Source organism: Delphinapterus leucas, chromosome 1, assembly GCF_059928025.1.
Source record: "Delphinapterus leucas isolate spDelLeu-1000000601 "Yukka" chromosome 1, BTC_Dleu_Yukka2, whole genome shotgun sequence".
NCBI classification, from domain to species: domain Eukaryota; kingdom Metazoa; phylum Chordata; class Mammalia; order Artiodactyla; family Monodontidae; genus Delphinapterus; species Delphinapterus leucas.
Genome location: NC_143129.1, coordinates 59,721,534 through 59,738,932, shown reverse-complemented (window position 1 = coordinate 59,738,932; position 17,399 = coordinate 59,721,534). Strand labels below are relative to the sequence as shown.

Sequence of the window (17,399 nt, the reverse complement as noted above, 5' to 3'; positions counted from 1 at the left end):
GCCACCAGGGAAGCCCGATCATATTTAGTTTTCACCAATTCAGCATGCACTGATTTGTGTGTGTAATTAGTTATGCAGTTTTATTACATGTGTAGATTTGTGTGATTACTACCTGTAGTCAAGATACAAAATAGTTCCATCCGTGAATCCCTTGTGTTATCCTTTTATAGTCACCAACACCTCTCTCCTTCACCTGATCATTCAAAATCTGCCAACTACTAATCTGTTCTTCATCTCTATAATTTAGTCATTTCAAAATGCTTTGTAAATAGAATCATAACCTTTTGAGATTGGCTTCTTTCACTCAGCAAAATTCCCTTGAGATCCATCTAAATCACTGTGTATATATCAATAGTTTGCTCCTGTTTATTACTCAGTAATATGCCTTGGTATAGATGTACCACAATTTGTCTAAAAATTTAGCTGTTGTAGAACATTTGCATTTTTTCCAGCTTTGGGCTATTACACATAAAAGTGTTATAAACATCCATGTACACTTTGTGTGTGTGCATGTGTGTGAATATAATTTTACATTTCCTTAGGATACATGCCTAAGAGTGAAATTGCTGGGTTGTATGATAATCACATATTTAGTTTTATAAGAAATTGACAAACTTTTCCAGAGTGGCTTTACCATTTTACAGTCTCACCAGCAATGTATGAGTGACCCAGGTTTTTCATATCCTTACCATCATTTGGTGTTGTCACTCTTTAATATTTTAACTTTTTTGATAGACAATGTAGGATATCTTATTGTGCCTTTAATTTTCATTTCCTTAACGGCTAAGGTCTTGAACATCTTTTCATGTGCTTATTTGACATTTATACATCTTCATTGGAGAAATATCTATTCAAGTCCTTTGCCATTTTAAAAATTGAATTGTTTGTCTTTTTGTTGTTGAGTTGTAAGAGTTCTTTATATATTCTGAATACTAGACCTTTATCAGATATACGATTTACAAATATTTTCTCCCATTCTGTGGATTGTCTTTTCACTCTCTTGATAGTGTCCTTTAATGCACATACGTTTTAAATTCTGACAAAGTTCATTTATCTATTTTTTTTGTTGTTGCTTATACTTCTTATGTCATATCTAAGAAGCCATTGCCCATTGCCCATTTCAAGGTCATGAAGATTTATCCCCATGGTTTCTTCTAAGAGTTTTATAGTTTTAGCTTTTATGTCTAAGTTTTTAATCTATCATTTGGTATCTTTGCTATGTTGAACCATGTGTTTGTATGTTTTACAATTTTTTCATTGTTGTAAAATACAGATAACATAAAATTCCCCGTCTTAATCTTTTTAAAGTATACAGTTCAATAATGTTAAGTATATTTGCATTGTTGTGAAACCAATTCCTGGAATTCTTTTCATCTTGTAAAATCAACATTTATATGCTTATTAAAAAGCTCTCCATCTCCCCTTTCTCCCAGCCCCTGGCAACTACCATTCTAATTCCTGTTTCTATGAATTCAACTACTCTAATACTTCATATAAATGGCATCATATAGTATTTGCCTTTTTGTGACTGGTTTAGTTCTCTTAGCATAATATCCTCCAGGTTCATCCACATTATAGTATATGTCAGAATTTCTTTCTTTTTTAAAGTGGAATAATATTCCATTGTATTATATACCACATTTTATTTGTCCATCCATACGTCAATGGACAGTTCGGTTGCTTCCACCTCTTGGCTATTGTGAATACTGCTGCTGTGAACATTGGTGTACAAATATCTCTTTGACACCCTGTTTTCAATGCTTTTGGGCATATATGCAGAAGTGGAATTGCTGGATCATATGGTAATTCTACTTTTAATTTTTTGAGGAAACATAATAGTGGCTATACCATTACATTCCCACTAACTGTGAACAGGGTCCTGTTTCTCCACATCCTCACTAACACTTGATAGTTTCTGTTTTTTGTTGTTGTTATTTTGTTTTTTGATAGTAGCCATCCTAGTGGATGTGAGGCGGCATCTCACTGTAGTTTTGATTTGCATTTTCCTAATGATTAGTAATGTTGAACATACTTGTTCGTATGCTTGTTAGCTATTTGTATATCTTCTTTGGAAAAATGTTTATTCAAGTCCTTTGGCAATTTTAAAATCAGATTGTTTGGGTTTCTTTTGTTGTTGTTGAGTTGTAAATGTTCTTTATATATTCTGGATCTGAATCCTTTATTAGATATATGATTTGCAAATATTTTCTCCCATTTTGTAGGTTGCCTTTTTACTCTATTGATTGTATCTTTTGCTGCACAGAAATTTTTAATTTTGATGTGGTCCAATTTATTTTTATTTATTTAATTTTAAAATAAATTTGTTTATTTATTTTTGGCTGCATTGGGTCTTCGTTGCTGTGCACGGGCTTTCTCTAGTTGCGGCAAGCGGGGGCTACTCTTTGTTGACATGCGCGGGCTTCTCATTGCAGTGGCTTCTCTTGTTGCGGAGCATGGGCTCTAAGCACGCTGGCTCAGTAGTTGTGGCACACGGGCTCAGTAGTTGTGGCTCACAGGCTCTAGAGCTCTAGAGCACCACAGTAGTTGTGGTGCACAGGCTTAGTTGCTCCACGGCATGTGGGATCTTCCCGGACCAGGGCTCGAATCCGTGTCCCCTGCATTGGCAGGCAGATTCTTAACCACTACACCACCAGGGAAGCACTATTTTTATTTTTGTTGCCTGTGTTTTTGGTATCCTATCCAAGAAATCATGGCCAAATTCAATGTCATGAAGCTTTTTCCCCTATGATTTATTCTAGGAGTTTTATTGTTTTTGCTCTTGTATTTAGGTTCTTTGATCCATCATATGGTATCTTTGATATGTTGAACCCTGTGAATATAGCACCTCTAAAATATTCAAACAAGAAAACTAATAAATAAACAACATTGAGGTTTTTATTGGGTTGTAATTAAACTCATACAGTTATTTGGGAAGAATTGACAACTTTGTAATAGTCAAACTTCACATATAGGAAATTATGTAAAGTCATTTATTTGAAGGATTTTTAATGTCTGACTTAATATTTGAAATTTTCCTTAATAGGCTTTGTATATTTCATGTATTATTCCTAGATACATTATATTTTAATGCTACTCTAAATACCATATGTTCCTATTATATTTTTTCACTGTTTACTACTGCTTTTGAAGAAAACTAGTTTAAAAAATAATTGTATTGTATATTTCACTTTTTTTTTTATGGCATGTGGCCTTTCAGTAAGAAAGGGGGAAAATAAGAGTACATATTTTTATTTGCTTAAGAAAACAATGGAAGATATGTGTATTTCATTTTAATAAATTATCTTTTAGTTATAATACTTCTAACACATTTTCCAGTTGTTTCTCTAGAATTGTCTGTGTGGGAGAAAATGAATGCTCTCATCTCTATTTCTAGATGATACGTTTGTCTACCAGTATAATCCTAGAACATGAGCTTAATTTATTTTTTTCATTTTTTAAATATTTTGGCTGTGTTGGGTCTTCACTGCTGCACGCGGGCTTTCTCTAGTTGCGGCGAGTGGGGGTTGCTCTTTGTTGCACTGCATGGGCTTCTCATTGTGGTGGCTTATCTTGTTGTGGAGCACAGGCTCTAGGCAAGCGGGCTTCAGTAGTTGCAGCACGTGGGCTCAGCAGTGTGGCTCGTGGGCTCTAGAGCTCACTCTCTGTAGTTGTGGTGCATGGGCTTAGTTGCTCCAAAGCATGTGGGAATCTTCCCAGACCAGGGATCAAACCCATGTACCCTGCATTAGCAGGTGGATTCTAAACCACTACACCACCAGGGAAGTCCCAGAACATCAGCTTAAAATTATTGGAGAGACCAGTAAAGTGGTTATCTCTAAAATAAATTTAATATACATAGTTTTCCTTTATATCTAGAAAATATATTAGAAAAATCCCCTTCAAGTTACAGAAAAAATGTGTAATAACCAAAAATAAAATATTCTTCTTTTAATGGAGGAATATAATGCAGGAAAGATTAATGATTTTATATCACTTATCTTAACTGCATTACAAAGTATAGTTATTAAGAACACGGATTTTAACACAGATCTTACATTTACTAACTATGCAACTTTGGGTAATTAACAACCACTGTAAGCTTCAGTTTCTACATCTGAAGAGTGTTATTAAAGTCCCTACTGCGTGAGCTTGTTGTAATAATAATCCAGGTGAAATGCTTGAAACAATTCAGGTGAAATGCTTAGTGTACTACATGATACATAATAAGTGTTAAATATACTGTCATTGTTACTTTATGGGCAAGACATCTAGAACAGAGTTATATAGTAAGGTTGTAGCAGGCATTCCTTTATTCTCTATGGCACTAAAGAGGATGTTATTAGTGCTTCAAAATTAAACATGATGCTTACCAGAGGTACATTTACCTTGAATGAAGCCTCAGATGCAGAGATTCCCACTTACACATGTCCCTTTCAAGACCCTGGGCAGTGTGTTCACATGATCACATATTTTTGTAAAATTTGCAAAAGTAAGATATTTAAACACAGTTTGCTAAGATCGTCATCATTTCTTTCCAGGCTGGCTTCCCCTTCATCATAGTTCTATTACTGTCAGTTGGCCTTGGAGTTACTGTGGTATATCAGTTATTTATTGCTATGTAAAAAAAAAAAAAAAAAAAAAACCACCTCCCAAATTAAAAAAAATCATTTATTAGTTTAAAATTCTCTGGGTGAGTAATTTTGGCTGACCTCTGCTGGATGGTTCTGCTGGTCTTTCCTGGGCTCACTCATGTGACTGCAGTCAGATGGTGGGATCGCTGGGGTATATAAAGAGTTTCAGATCATTTCTCTCATATGTCTGGGATGGTGAGAGAACTGAACTTCATGTCTCTAACATCTATTGGGTTATCATGGCAACTATATTCTTTTTGTCAATTCCACACTGCCATGATATGCTATAACTTTGAGTCCTCCAAATTTGCTCTTCTTTTCAGAATTGTCTTGGAAATTCTAGTTGTTTTGCTTTTCTACATAAATTTTAGAATAAGCTTGTTAATATCTCAAAAAAAAGAACCTTGCTGGGATATCTGCTAGGATTGCATTATACCTATAGACCAAATTGGGGAGAATTAATATCTTAATAATATTGAGTCTTCCTGTTCATCAGTGTGATCCCTCTCTCCATTGATTTAGATCTTCTTTTATTGATGATTTGTAGTTTTAAACATACAGAAACTATTCATATTTTGTTAGATTTATTCCTAAGTATTTAATTTTTTGTGATATGGTCATTAGTATTTTTAGTAATTTGAAATTCCAACTGTTCGTTGCTGATATATAGAAATATGATTGACTTTTGTATATTCACTTTGAATTCTACAACCTTGCTAAATTTACTTTTTAGCTCTAAGAGATATTTTGTAGATTCTTTGGGATTTTCTACATAATCTTGTCATGTGTGAAAAGAGAAAGTTTTATTTCTTTTTTTCTATCTGTATTATTTTTCTTGTCTTATTGCACTGGCCAGGATTTCCAGTATGATGTTATATAGGAATGGTGAGAGAACACATCTTACCTTTTGCCTGATCTTCAGAGAAAACATTCAGTCTTTAACCATTCACATGATGTTTAACCATTCACATGTTGTTGAATAGGAGTGGTGACAGAGTGGTAGGCATTTTGGTAGATGCCTTTATTAAGTTAAGGAGGTTTTCCTGTATTCTTAATTTGCTGAGGGTCTATATCATGAATAGACATTGAGTTTTGTTCAATGCTTTTTCTCTATCTAATGAGATAATCATATGATTTTTCTTATTTAGTCTGTTAATATAACTATATTGATTGTTATTTGAATATTGGAATAAACTTGGATTCCTAGTATGAACCCCAATTGGTTGAGAAGTGTTATCCTTTTTGTTATTGATGGATTAAATTTGCTGATTCAAGTTCCTGTAATACTTATTCTCAGCTTCCCTGGTGGCGCAGTGGTTAAGAATCCACCTGCCAATGCAGGGGACACGGGTTCAAGCCCTGGTCTGGGAAGATCCCACATGCCACGGAGCAACTAAGCCCGTGCGCCACAACTACTGAGCCTGCGCTCTAGAGCCCACGAGCCACAACTACTAAGCCACGTGCCACAACTACTGAAGCCCACATGCCTAGAGCCCGTGCTCTGCAACAAGAGAAGCCACCGCAATGAGAAGCCCAGGCACTGCAATGAAGAGTAGCCCCTGCTCGCCACAACTAGAGAAAGCCCATGCACAGCAACAAAGACCCAATGCAGCCAAAAATAAATAAATAGATTTATAAAAAAAAAAAATACTTATTCTTTTCTTTGCCATCTTAGATGTGGATCTTAATTTGGCATTGTATTTCACATTTCATTCTGTCATTCTTATTTCAGTTATCTTCTTTTTACCTCCTCTTTTATTTCAATTTATTTCCCCTTTCTGGCTTCATCTCCAAAATTTCTGGCAAATCTTGTTTTATCAAGATTTGGTGCTTTTTCAAAAATAAACTCAAAATGGATTAAAGACCTAAATTTAAGGCCAGACACTATAAAACTCTTAGAGGAAAACATAGGCAGAACACTCAGTGACATAAATCACAGCAATATCCTTTTGGACCCACCTCCTAGAGAAATGGAAATAAAACCAAAAATAAACAAATGGGACCTAATGAAACTTCAAAGCTTTTGCACAGCAAAGGAAACCATAAACAAGACGAAAAGACAACCCTCAGAATGGGAGAAAATATTTGCAAATGAAGCAACTGACAAAGGATTAATCTCCAAAGTTCACAAGCAGCCCATGCAGCTCAATATCAAAAGAAACAAAAACCCAACCCAAAAATGGGTGGAAGACCTAAACAGACATTTCTCCAAAGAAGGTATACGGATTGCCAACAAACACATGAAAGAATGCTCAGCATCATTAGAGAAATGCAAATCAAAACTACAATGAGGGCTTCCCTGGTGGCGCAGTGGTTGAAAGTCCACCTGTCAATGCAGGGGACACGGGTTTGTGCCCTGGTCCGGGAAGATCCCACATGCCGCGGAGCGGCTGGGCCCGTGAGCCATGGCCGCTGAGCCTGCGCGTCCAGAGCCCGTGCTCCGCAACGAGAGAGGCCACAACAGTGAGAGGCCCGCGTACCGCAAAAAAACAAAACAAACAAACAAAAAAAAACTACAATGAGATACCATCTCACACCAGTCAGAGTGGCCATCATCAAAAAATCTACAAACAATAAATGCTGGAGAGGGTGTGGAGAAGAGGAAATCCTCATGCACTCTTGGTGGGAATGTAAATTGATACAGCCACTATGGAGAACAGTATGGAGGTTCTTTAAGAAACTAAAAATAGAGCTACCATGTGACCCAGCAATCCCACTACTGGGCATATACCCTGAGAAAACCATAATTCAAAAAGAGTCATGTACCCCAATGTTCATTGTAGCTCTATTTACAATAGCCAGGACATGGAAGCAACCTAAGTGTCCATCGAGAGATGAATGGATAAAGAAGATGTGGCACATAGATACAATGGAATATTACTCAGCCATAAAAAGAAACAAAATTGAGTTATTTGTAGTGAGGTGGATGGACCTAGAGTCTGTCATACAGAGTGAAGTAAGTCAGAAAGAGAAAAACAAATACCATATGCTAACACATATATATGGAATCTAAAAAAAAAAAAATGGTCATGAAGAACCTAGAGGCAGGATGGGAATACTCAGACCTACTAGAGAATGGACTTGAGGACACGGGGAGGGGGAAGGGTAAGCTGGAACAAATTGAGAGAGTGGCATGGACATATATACACCACCAAATGCAAAGTTGATAGCTAGTGGGAAGCAGCAGTGTAGCACAGGCAGATCAGCTCGGTGCTTTGTTACCACTTAGAGGATTGGGATAGGGAGGGAGATACAAGAGGGAAGAGATGTAGGGATATATGTATATGTATAGCTGATTCACTTTGTTGTAAAGCAGAAACTAACACACCATTGTAGAGCAATTATACTCCAATAAAGATGTTTAAAAAAAAGATTTGGTGCTTTTTAAACATTAAATAGGTTGGTGTGTACAATGACTAGCAGACATTTATCTTACGAGGGCCGGCTGAACTGTCATTAGATCTTTGCTTGGTTTAACAATTGGGTTCTCTGATTTACTAAAGCATAAGATACATTTTTTTTCTCTGGAATAGTGTGATATGAAAAGTTATATTATCAATAATGTTTTCACCTAAATATACTTAGACAACTAAGAATGATTAGATGACTGTATCTCCAAATATCCTGTCTGCTTTTACCTAATTGAGCACTAAAGATTGTAGTTTTTGAATAGATATACAAAGAGAGGAAATAATAAAGTAGAAAAATCAAAGAACATGGCTATTTGTGATTCTGGCTTTGGCTGATATCATTGATGGACAGTCATTTGTTTTGCTGCTTATTATATTCACTGTGTCTTAGAGTTGGAGACACATAGTGAGGGAGAGGTGAAGACCTTTCCTCTCTTTTTGGGGGGGATTTTCTATGGTATTTTATTTTGGTTATAGAAATGTGATTTATAGTCCAAAAATGTTTCTTAACCCATTTTGATTGACAATGCAGGTAATGGAAATTCCCCTTGGACTTGTCCTTTGGCCTTCTCATATGACAAAGTTGTAGCTAGTTTTTATCATTTTGTGTATTGTAGATTTTTTTTAAAGGTGATTTGCGGGACTTCCCTGGTGGCGCAGTGGTTAAGACTCCGAGCTCCCAATGCAGGGGGCCTGGGTTCGATCCCTTGTCAGGGAAATAGGTCCCACATGCATGCCACAAATAAGAGTTCTCATGCCAGAGCTAAGAAGTCCCGTGCCACAACTAAGGAGCCCGCGAGATGCAACTAAAGGAGCCCACCTGCTGCAACTAAGACCCGGTGCAACCAAACAAATAAGTATTAAAAAAATAAATAAATAAGATGATTGGCTCTTTTTAAAAAAATCTATTTTTATTTATTTTTGGCTGTGTTGGGTCTTCATTGCTGTGCGTGGGCTTTCTCTAGCTGCGGAAAGTGGGGGCTACTCTTCATTGCAGTTCGTGTGCTTCTCATTGCGGTGTCTTCTCTTGTTGTGGAGCACGGGCTCTAGGCGCATAGGCTTTAGTAGTGGTGGCACACGGGCTCAATAGCTGTGGCACATGGGCTTAGTTGTCCGTGGCATATGGGGTCTTTCCCGGACCAGGGATCAAACCTGTGTTCCCTGCATCGGCAGGCGGATAGTTTTTTGTTGTTTTTTTTTTCCGGTACGCAGGCCACTCACTGTTGTGGTCTCTCCCGTTGCGGAGCACAGGCTCCGGACGCGCAGGCTCAGCGGCCATGGCTCACGGGCACAGCCGCTCTGCGGCATGTGGGATCCTCCCAGACCGGGGCACGAACCCGTGTCCCCTGCATCGGCAGGCAGGCTCTCAACCACTGTGCCACCAGGGAAGCCCCAGGTGGATTCTTAACCACTGCACCACGAGGGAAGTCCCTGTCGTAGATATTTTAATGGTGAGCTGGGTGTGAGTTGAATTGTATCAGGCAATGCTGTTACATTGCTATACAGCGAAGCATACCAAGAATTGTGGAGTAACTCGTATAAAGTCATAGGGCCTGTAAATGTGAACATTTGTATTTAAATTTAGTTTTGTTTACTTTAATGTCCAAGGTTAAAGAGTCAGAATGAAGTTTAAGAAAGGGTTCCATACAAGTGAGGGAATGGAAGTCATATAGAGGAAACCAGGTTTTATGAATTTGGAGGTGGAGCAACATTGTATAATAAAATCCAAAGTGTGCCTGTGTCATCTTGTAACTGAAGTGAAGTGTTAGTTAATGTCATTGGAACTGAAGAATTCTGTGGCCAGGGCAGTAGGTGTTAAGTCAATAAGAATGGGAATGGTATTGTGTAGGGGATCGGATGAATAGAAAGTTTAGCTCATTGATCAAAGTCATCAGGAATGGGGGTATGACCTGTAAGTGATAGTAATAAGAGTGGTGAAAAGCTGTCACAAATTGATAGAGTGGGTTGGAGCAAGAAACATTCAGAACTGAATCTCCTCTCATCCAATTAACGAGAGGGACTTCCATTGGTCAAAAGAATTCATGAGGTAGCTGTATTATCACAGCAAAGCCATGTTTTAGTTGAGGAAGCAACTGTGGAAAATTCTGAGACTATATAAACTAGTGTTTCTCACAATTTGAGTAATTCCCTTGAGGTGTCTTGGATCCATGTAGGAATGTACCCCTTTGGCTTCAGATTAAAAGTGTCTCAGAGTCAATGGAATCTAGCACTCATTTCCTGTTCTCACATGGTTCTATCAACACAGATTAAATTTCTTTCCATTTCCTTGGTATGAAAAAACTTACTCAGATCCCAAGAATTCCTCTATTTTTGTTCAGTCTGTTTTGGTTTTCCCCAGTTAGCTTTCTTTTTCTGAATTACCTTGACACACTCTCATTTTCTCTTGGGAGCAACATTCTCTAGCCTTTGATTCTTTTTAGATTAATGTTTCATAAAATAAATCCATCTGCAAAGCCATTTACAGATGGATATTACAGACTTTGAATACTGTGAATTCAAATACATTTTCTCCCCTTGCAGAATGAATGACACCCTCCCAATTTACAAAAATTTGGTGGAGGTTTTTTTTTTTTTTTATTCTTGTATATTTAATTAAGACGTAACCATACCTCTTGTTGTCCTCTCTCCAGGAAAGAAAAGGGGAGAGTAAAACTCCATCTGTTCTGCCTTCTAATAAATTGAGAATTCATATAGTGATATACTTTGAAAATATTTTCCCAGCTTTATTTATGAGTATGTCCTTTAACAATAGGATTAAAGACTTTTTTCTCCCCTTTATATCAAAATGCCTGGCCGTCTGTCATGGAATGATATTACACAGGTCTGACTGATTTATCCTTCCCAAAGTCCTACTTATTCTTCACTGGCATCTTGTGATCTTTTAGTGTTTTATAAATGAAATGATTGATGAGTTTGGTCTATTCAGGTATCAAAGTTAAGGTGACCAGGCTATAATTTTTAGGGTTATTACTTTATTTTCTTCTTTAGAAGTAGGCCCTACCCATGTTCTTTACTGTTTTTAGGCTTCATAGCTGTCTACCATGTGTTCAGAAAGATTGTTTCTATGATAAATTCAGGACATGTCCTAAATATTCCTGGATCTACCTACCAGGACATGCTGATCTGAAAACATACACTGTATTTAATCTCTGACTCATTTATCTCCTATTGTGGATGAACTTTGTATCCTATTGCAAATGTGGTAGAAACTTTGTTTATTTGACCACAGTTGAACCTTTTTACAGGCTTCCTACTCAAATTCAGCTTTAGAAAAAAAGAAAAACAATTACCCACACAGGAGCTCTGTAGTTCAGAGGTCACAATCTCCCTATCCTGAGATTAGATGATAGAAAAAATTAGTGGTATTTGGAAAAACTCAGGAAGATGCCCAACAGTGGAGTACATGTTATTATTTTTCTATGAATCTCTAATCTTCTATTGCCATAGGGTATTTGGAAATTGGTCAAGGAGGCTTTGTTTAGCTTCACTTTTCATATCAAAAGACTTCACAGTTATGTCACCCTGTTCTCCCAGTAAGTCTAGGTCAGAACTTTTCCTAACTGGGATTTCTTCCTACTATGACAAGCTAAACTTATTTAATTGGTTTATTAAACGAGCTGCATTCAGTAGAATGAAGCAGAAAGCACCATTATTTTTTTCCCTTGTTCTTTGGATTAGTTACATATTTCCAGCCCCTGGAATAAAATCTCAGCCGGGTCCCAAGTTTCTTCTGTCTCACTAAATAATTAACAGCACCTATAGTCAAATATCAGAAGTCCAAACTCTCATTCAGTTTAAGATCTCTTCTTTGCCAGTTTAGGTGTACCTCAGCCTTAGAGGATTGAAGGGTTTGGAAAAGGAGGGGCTTTGATCTTTTTCCTTTTCTTGCTTCACTGCATTCTACACTTAATAGTTGCTGTTTGGGGGCCTTTTAATATTAGAATAGGGGAAAGAGTAGTAAGGGGCAGAAAAGTCCTTCTGGACTGGTAAAGTTATAATGTGGTAATGATGCCATGTGAGCATGATGGAATCCAAGGCTTACCCTTTTTTTTTCCCCTGAGGTGCCTCTTTTAGTTTAGCAATGCTCTCCTTGGAGACCTTCATCTGCAATTCCTGGCAGGAGTGATGCTGCTTCCTTGTGGCCAGTTTCATCCCTCCACTCCACTTCAGCATCCATGGGGCATCTTTATCCTCTCATTGTTGTGGCTGCCTCACTCTTGGCAGGGGATTTCGGTGGGATTCCTGGCCAGAAAATCAACTTGACTATCAGTCACTCCACTCTGCAGGGTTTGTATCTGATCCGGGGAAGACAGACCCCCTGCCCTGCTGTCAGTAGATGTGTAGCTTAATACTGATACTAACTTTTTCTTCTTTAGGCAGCTCTAGCTATACTTACCTTTGCTTTTCGGGTCAGTCATGGATCAGGTAATTTGTTCCTATGTCCCTTTAAATTCCAGAGAATGCATATTAGCTTTTCAAATGGTTCTTTTGAGATTTCAATGGGCTTAAAGTGAGGAGGGAGCATCCCTTTGTGAGGAGGGAGGAAACTTACAACACTCTTCATCTGTGTTGTAACATCTAACAACAGTCTTCCAAAAAGAAAAAACAAAAACAAAAAACAACTCCTCCTTAGCAGCCTCTTCACCCTCCCAATGGATTCTTAGTCATCTCTCAATCAAGAGGTGAGTGACTGAAGAGCTAGTTTCACAGTGTCTCCGATGTCCACTGGAATCTAAGCAGTAATAAAGCAGGCTATTTTGTCTGTTCTGTTTACTGCAGTATCACTGGGTTTTAGAAGAATACCTGATACATAGTAGGCACTCCATAGATGTATGCTGAACACATGAGTGAATGAAGAAACAGCCAAGCACCTTGTTTGTGCAACATCTGTTATATTCTCAACCTTTGGAACTTCTGTTGAAGCAAGATAGAGAGAGACAGAGAGAGAGGGAATGAATTTAAAAATTATCTTTTACAAATAGAATAAATACAAAGCTTGTGGATCATCTTTCAATAGTGATGTTAAAAAATACATGTATTTTTCAGGGACCAAAGGCTATAAATCCAAAACTAGAAGTTTGCTAATCTTAGGCATTCCAGAACAAATAGGAAATTTGGTTTATTTTAGTAATTTGTCCCATCCATTTGCAGATCATACATTCCAGCTAAAACTTTTTGAGTCTGTGAAGACTGTGCAAAAGTAGAACTTACTAGACTCTGACTCACAGAGGAAGACACTTAGGGTCACATCTGGGAATGCTCCTCTCTCAAATTTCTCTGATATGTGTCTGTGCCATTAAGTCAGAAGTTTTAAAACTTGTTCTGACTGTGGTTCATGTTGGCAGTCAAAACTATGAATCAAGTGGGACTTTTGTGAGTCCAAACATCGGCAAAGATGATACACCAGTAACGTCACTGGAAAAATCTCCCTATGGTTAACTGGACAAACGGCGCTCTTTGAAGTTAAAAAGGAGGAATTTCACAATTAAATGTTTTATTTATGCAAGTATCACAAATGTAGACACAGAATGGCAAATGATTTTCTTGTCATGTGCCAACTTTGATCAATTGGTAGTGGTGCTTGGAAAGCTAGGCTGAGAAGGGTTTTAAGACTAAATCCAATCCCAGTGCTATATGACTGATCAGAGGGAACACACTGCAACAGGGAGATAGCATGCTTGCATTTCTATTGTGCTTAAATATGGTTTGAATGTCTGAAGAGTGGGTGATGGTTCAAATTGCCAATCATGCAAGAATTGTGGTTAAAAGATGGTAAAGGTAATTCTACCCCGTTTTCATCTCTTAAATAATTAAAAGCAACACAAAGGTTAAAGAGTAGGAAACATCTCCACTGATGGAAATAACAATCACTCGACACTAACGATAAAGGATAACTGACAAATTAGTAAAATCAGATGAAAGGAAAAATGTGAAAGAGATACTTTAGCTCTGTATTTTTGAACAGTGTTTAGGATTCCCCAAAATAGATGGCTCAGACTTGAAGAGGGCAAACAACAATCTTTCAATTGGTATAAAAATCATCTTATTTATGTGGCCTGAGGCACAGTGAGAGCACAGAGGTAGAGTACTGAGTACTGTGGAGCACTCAGCGTGGTGGGAAGATATCTGAGCAAAACATGTCGTTATTGAACGTGCCTGTTGTGGCAACTCAACACAACTCCCTGGCTTTTTCTTCTGCAAATAATAGGCCTGGAGAGAATGGATTAGAAAGCACAGGGCTTAAACCGAAGCACAATGAGTACAAAGGAGGACAAGGACCAAATGCACAAAAGGTAGCAGATGAATGCGTAGCAGCAGAATATGTGTTAAGCGGTAGTCGAACATTTCAAATAAACACTTTTCAGTGATATCAAAGAAATTTTTTAAATGATGTTTTTGAAACAAGAACATAGGAAGAATTACAAGCATTAAAGAAATAATTCCTAAGACAACATAAAGAGACGAAACGTGATCTGAAAGCATGCAGGAAAGAAATGGCAGGGTGAAAAAAACCATATTCCGGGAATAAAAGTAGTTTTAAAAACAAATAAACAATTTGTAGGGAAGTCAGATCTGAGAAATCTGTATGGAAGACAGATTCAAGAAAATTTTGCAAAAAACATATACAAAAAGTAATTAAAAGAATAAAGAGTTAAAAATGTTCAAGAGGGTCTTCCCTGGTGGTGCATTGGTTGAGAATCCACGTGCCAGTGCAGGGGACACGGGTTCGAGCCCTGCTCCAGGAAGATCCCACGTGCCCCAGAACAACTGAGCCCATGCGCCACAGCTACTAAGCCTGTGCTCTAGAGCCCGTGCACCACAACTACTGAGCCTGCGCTCTAGAGCCCGCGAGCCACAACTACTGAGCCCGTGTGCTGCAACTACTGAAGCCCGCATGCCTAGAGCTGGTGCTCCACAACAAGAGAAGCCACTGCTATGAGAAACCTCAGCACTGCAATGAAGAGTAGCCCCCGCTCACCGCAACTAGAGAAAGCCCGTGAGCAGCAATGAAGACCCAACACAGCTAGAAATAAATAAATAAATAAATAAATAAATAAATATATATATATATATATATATATAAAAATAAAATGTTCAAGAAAACAATATGTATGGGAGACAGGGTCCAATCATGCAGCAGAAACTAGAGAGTAATTGGAGCTAGGAAAGCATAATATAACAAATCATTAAGTATGACAAGTGGTTGGAGTAATGAGGGATTGGCTAGTGTATTCATTCACTAGGGCTGCCACATAACAAATACTGTAGACTGGATGGCTTACACAACAGAAATTAATTTTCTTACAATTCTGGACGCTAGAAGTCAGAGATCAAGGTGTCACCAGGGTTTATTTTTTTCAGAGACCACTGGCCTTGGCTTATAGATGGCTATCTTCTCCCTTTGTCTTTTGTGTCTGTGTCCACATTTCCTCTTATTACAAGGATACTGATCATATTTTATTTGGGCCCACCCTAATGACCTGATTTTAACTTAATTACCTTTCTAAGGATCCTATCTTCAAATATAGTCACCATCTGAGGTACTGGGAGTTAAAGACTTCAAAGTATGAATTTTGTGAGAACGCAATTGAGCCCATAATAGCTAAGAAGGAGTAAAAAGAACTCTAAATACATAAAGGGCAGTTACTACCCTTTGGAATGAGGTATATTAGTGGAGGAAGATAGGTTACCCAAGCTCTAGAAGACCTCTTTTCCCTCCCTTCAGGTCTGAGATCCAGATCTTGTGGAGAGGGTGTGCTGTGCCTCACTGCAAAGCAAATTCACTGAGGCTGTGAAGTTGTCCACCACGAGGTGCTGGGCAGGCAGAGCATTCTACGGGAAGTTTCCCTTGGCGAGGTGCCGTGTGCTTCTTGTTTCTGAGAGCTGTTGGAACCTGCTCCTGGAGGAACCATGTGTGCTGCTGGATCAGGGCACTGCAGAAGCTGCATGTGCTGCAGGGGCCTCCTGGAAAAGCACAGTGGAACCAGGAAGAGAAACCTCTTTCTCCTCTAGTGTGCCCACTGACAAAGGAGAAATATTTATACGTCCATCTTAATTGTCATAGAACAGGCAGTGAAGGAGAGGAAACGCAATGAATTAATAACTGGCACGACAGGCAAAGGAGTTTCGATGTCTTTACCGTCAGTGTCACTGAAGAAGAAATGGGACAGAAAATATAGTAAGAGGGGATGTCCAGACCGTGAACCCTGCAAGGACAGGCACTCAAGGTCATCAACAAGTTGTATGAGTATAATATTTATATAAGTATTCTGTTGAGTTGAATTTTTCATGTAAAGAAGAATTCTATGAAGTTGAGCATGGTATTTAAGAAAAGTGCTAGTTAGGGACTTCCCTGGCAGTCCAGTGGTTGAGGCATTGCACTTCCACCGCGGGGGCATTGGTTCCATCTCTGGTTGGGGAACTAGAATCCCGCATGCCGTGAGGTATGGCAAAACGAAAAAAAAAAGAAAGAAAGAAGAAAGAAAAGTGCTCTTTGTACTTTACATGTCAGGAAGGTATTTGAGGAAGTCAGTAGGTAGATCCTTATATATAACAAGTCTTGTCTTGGGCAAGTTGCTGTCATTGGGGACTGCCAGATAGTGTGTCTTTGTGGTATGAAGGGACATGAGGGTGTTAGCACCAAACTAAATCCAGTCAGCAGACATCTTTTTTTTGCCCTATTTTAAAATGGTTTGAATTTGAATATCTCTCAGTAAACTGATATATATGAATCTGATTATTGGAATGCTATGGGCAAAGTTCCCATTACATTTGGATATTTAAACCGTATTCTCCACTTTATTACTATTACCTACGACAGTATTGGGCAGATACTCATTAAAAATTTTGTTGACTAATATAATTATTAAATCCTGAAAGATAAAAGGAAAATGCTACAGTTTTGCTAGGTTTACTGCATTCAGTTATAATGTTAAGGTTTGTAACCTCAATAGATTTGTTGGAGAGGTTAGATTCTAAAGTTAGCTTATAAATTATATGAATGGGTGTGCAACTTCACTGTATACCAGGATGAAAAATATCACCATGGACACAGAGGAAATTAAAAGAACTATCATAGATTTCTTTGATCAACTATTTGAAAAGCTTGTCAAAATAGATGGCTTTCTAGGAAAATTTAAATCACCAAAATTGATGAGAGAGAAGATGCAAAATGTAAACAGACTGATTTTCTTAGAAGAAATAGAGGAAGTTGTCAGAGTTACCTACTAAGAAATACTAAGCACAGAATTCTTCACATATGGTATGTCTCAAACCTCCAAAGAACAAATAATGCTATTTTAACTGTTCCAATGCATAGAGACAGCTTTCAAATATT

The 17,399-nt window shown here is 38.0% G+C and overlaps 1 pseudogene; it reads left to right on the top strand.

The window, feature by feature from the left end:
* Positions 1–17,399, top strand: part of LOC149750513 (ferritin heavy chain pseudogene) — a 51,572-nt pseudogene that overhangs the window by 13,428 nt on the left and 20,745 nt on the right.